Genomic DNA, 4,136 nt, shown 5'->3' on the forward strand with positions numbered 1-4,136 from the left:
GGTGAATATGACATTTTCTTTTTCTATCATTCACTTCTGATTTCGCAGCTCCTTCCACCTCCGGTGGCAGTACCGGGAGAATTCACGCTTCTGTGTTTACCAACAGAAGGAATCCTCTTCCTGTACATGTCACTGTACTACCCACCCCTTGCGTTTATAGCTGCGTTTTTAGTCATAGAAACGCACTAAAACGCAGCTATATTTGCGTTTTTCATTGCGTTTTTCAACATCTCATTGAATTCAATGGGAGGAAAACGCAGTGAAAAGCGCAAACAAAATTGACATGCTGCATTTTTGTGGGCACCACAAAAACGTAGCTAAAAAAAACTCAGACTTTGCTAGTGAAGCAAAGTCATGCAGTGTTCTGAACAAAAACGCACTCGAAAAACGGGCAAAAACGCCGAGAAAAATGCACTGTGTGCACATAGCCTTACATGGTGAAATCCTGATGAAGAAGTTGGATTACTTTCAAAAGCGTCGAATAAACGGCCCATAAACTGCATCTGTGTACTTGGATCCCTTCCTGCAGGAGCGCAGATTAAACTACTTTTTTTCCTCAATATCCTTTAATTGTGAAAGAATCACGGGGATGAATCTGTAGAATTTAAATGAATAAAACAGGTGCACGATACCCATCACTAACGCTTGGAAGCTGGGAGATATGTAAAAACGTGATGTCACCAACCTCACTCAGATCCCAATACAAAACCAAATTACCTCTTTAACCAATGACGCTGCAATCAATGGTATAAGCATATTATTATTTTTTTTTTTACTCACATGGTTATTAAATTGGATAGATGCCATTTTTTGCTTTATCCTGCAGTTTATACGCAGAATCTTCCCATATTTCTTAAAGAAATCCTCCATGATGTTTTTTTTATTAAATTTATTAGGCACATTCCTAATAAAAAAAGTGGTCATCTCACTGGGGGAGACTGGAACAGTGTGTTGAGCACCAGCAGAACGTTCTCCTTTGCTAGCCACAGAGCTTGAGGGGATAGCTGTTAAAAAAAAACCAAGACTTTACAAAAGAAGGAGACATATATAATGACACAGACAAATAAGGGTTTTCCCATTCTAAAATGGTGTGTGTATAGGTTTACTCTAGGAGAAAAATAAGATTAAAGTTAGTAACCCTCCGCAGGTGCAGCTTTCTGATGCTTTCCCCACTCTGCGGTAGTGACATCACAGGGCTCAGTGGTGATGCTCATGAAGACACAAGACACTGAGCCGAAGGATTGACTGCAGCCATCATGTCTGTTGTAATTGTGACGTCACCACTGCAGCCCATCAACAAAGACTGGCTGGAAAAGTGGAGGGTCAGTAACAGATTTTTATCTGAGCACTGTGTAGCCTCCAAGACAATATCAGACAACGCTACAGTTCAGGATTTATTTTTTTATAATATAATTGGTTACGGACATAATATAACAGAAAATGTACTTTTGGAAAAAAAAGCTCTCACCTTGAATTTCAGGCAGCAGCTCACCTTCTTCCAGTAAGGGTCGAATTCTTCCAGGTATCAACTCACTAGGACCAGGTGAAGAATAGTCTCTGGGAGATCCTTGCTGGTTTGGCCCCAAAAAGGAAACCATTCTGGTAGATGTTGTATGACCTGTACCTTGCAAATGGGACTTATTAAAAGTCACTTGACTTGATAAACTCGCTGGGCTAGTTTTAACAGATTCAGTTTGATTGGGAGTAGAAATTGGTCTTACAATTGGTTGAGTTTTTGATGGAGAATCGGCATCGGTCACCTTGGCCTGTGGAGTAACGTTATCTGTTTTTTTAATTTCTTTTCCCCGATGAGTTTTCATTTGACTTTTTACAACATCAAACAAGCTCCTGACATAGATGTTTGCTCCTCCTTTTAAATCCCGGTTCAATCGACCAGCCCTCTTGACAGGTGGATGTTCGCTATGGGGATCTGAAGAAGCTTCACCTGAGATGGTGACATAATTTCTATGTGGTGAACGATCATACTCCGGTTTTCTTTTTACTCCTTTTTGTCCCTCCTCTCTTCTTGGCTCTTCAACAAAACTAGTAAAACTACTATTGGCACTTGCAAATGAAGGTCTGGGTGTTCCTGCTTCACTTTTGTTTTTCTTCTCTGAAGACATAGAGAAGAAGTTGATGTTCCCAGATGTCGATGACGTTGTAGGAGCTCCAAATAGGGGTGGATCTTTTGACTCGTTTTTACTTGACATGCTAAAAGATGATGCCGATGTTTCATCTAATTTATTTGCTCCCGGTAGGATTGGTTTGAAAGTTGTATGAGCGGGAGGTTTGAAACTGTGCTCTGAATTGGAGGCTACCTGTGTAAAAGTGGAGTCCGCAGCACTAGAACTGGTACTTATTTGTGTCGTGGTACCAAATACACTTCCAGTCTGCACAGTGGAAATATTTGAGGACTGACCAAAAATTTACATTTTCTCAGTGGCTGCTGTCTTGCTAACTTGTGCAGATTGTGCAATTCCAAATGCAGAAGATGGTTGTGCACTGATAGAACCAGATTCTTGCTTACTAAATGGAGGTTGGAAGCCAGGAGACTGACCAAAAATATTACTTTGTCCACTGTTTACCTGTCCAAATGCAGACACTTGGCTACTACTATTTGGCCCAGATTGCGTAGAACCTGCCTGACTAAAACTTTGTCCAGTCACATTGTGCGCAAACATAGGTGTCTGGGTCGGGTTGGAGGGTGTCTGGCCAAACAAAAATCTATTACTAGCGGATTGTTGTCCAAATTGTGGACCTTGATTTGAGCCATCCTCAGACTGTCTAGATGCTGCTGATGACTCAGATGTTGCCTGGGAAAATATAGAAGTATTGCTTCCAAAGGGGGAGGCTGACTGGCTAGTTGTAGGCTGTGTAAAGAAAGATGCAGATTGGTTAGTAGTCGCTTGGGCAAAGAGAGATGTAGATTGACTAGATGGTACTTGGGCAAAAGGAGATGCAGATTTACTGGGAGTAATTTGTCCAAATATAGATGATTGATTGTTACTGCTTTGTCCAAACGATGGCGCAGGTGGCCCCGTAGAAGTCTGCCCAAATGCAGGTAGTGTTTGAGTATTGGTTGTCTGTCCAAAGAGGGAAGATGACTGTCCGGTAGTTGCCAGCCCAAACACAGGACCAGTTTGTCCCAAAGACTGTTGTGCAAAAGTAGTAGAAGCCTGATTATTAGCAGTCTGTCCAAAGGTAAAGCCAGACTGTCCTGTTGTAACCTGTCCAAAGGCTGGTGCAGATGGAGCAGAAGAAACCTGGCCAAATGCAGGAGCGGTTAGACCAGATGTTGTCTGTCCAAACACAGGTGGTGACTGACTAGGGGTGCTCTGCCCAAATATTGGCGTAAACTGTGCAGACGTGCCCTGCCCAAACGCAGGTGCCGACTGATTAGTGGATTGTCCAAATGAAGGAGCAGACTGCCCTGAGCTGGACTGTCCGAACAGCGGAGCTGTCTGTCCAGATGTTGCTAGTCCAAACACTGATGTATTAGCTGTGTGCCCAAAGGTAGGAGCAGACTGCCCAGCGGTGGCCTGCCCAAATATAGAATTAGACTGGCCAGAAGGAGCCTGACCAAACAGTGTCCCTGAAGAAGAACCCTGGCCAAATGTAGGGGCCGACAGTCCACCACTTGCCTGGCCAAATGCTGGAGTAGTTTGAACAGAATTAGTCTGTCCAAAGATAGAAGAAGATTGGCTTAAAGTATTCTGACCAAAAACAGACTGGTTGTTACCGAGCTGTCCAAACATAGGGGCTGACTGGCCAGTAGATGGCTGTCCAAATGCAGGGGCAGGCTGTACAGTTGCATTTTGGCCAAATAATGTTGTCTGCCCAAACATAGCTGCATTCTGATTTTGTGTATTGGGGTTTGTGGTTTGTTGTCCACCGAACACATTGCTATTGTTCATGGTTTGTGAGGAAAGAAAACTTGCGCCTTGTACACCTAAGAAACATATAGAAATGTAAGATTAAAATCTCAAGAAAGGTTGATCCTATCTAGACAGTATTGTACTGTGACAGTTCTCAATTCAGCAACATTAAAGGGAACTTATTTCTTACAAAAATACAATTTACACCAGTGCATAGAGTGGTAATCAGCAGGTAAATAGCATTGAAATCCTATCTGCCAG

At 42.7% G+C, this 4,136-nt stretch overlaps 1 pseudogene; it reads right to left on the minus strand.

Annotated features, from left to right (window-relative positions):
* Positions 1-780: 780 nt before the first annotated feature.
* LOC142267563 (uncharacterized) lies at positions 781-3,914 on the minus strand (annotated as a pseudogene).
* Between the last annotated feature and the right edge of the window lie 222 nt (positions 3,915-4,136).

The sequence above is a fragment of the Anomaloglossus baeobatrachus genome, unplaced genomic scaffold (assembly GCF_048569485.1).
Source record: "Anomaloglossus baeobatrachus isolate aAnoBae1 unplaced genomic scaffold, aAnoBae1.hap1 Scaffold_296, whole genome shotgun sequence".
NCBI classification, from domain to species: Eukaryota; Metazoa; Chordata; class Amphibia; order Anura; family Aromobatidae; genus Anomaloglossus; species Anomaloglossus baeobatrachus.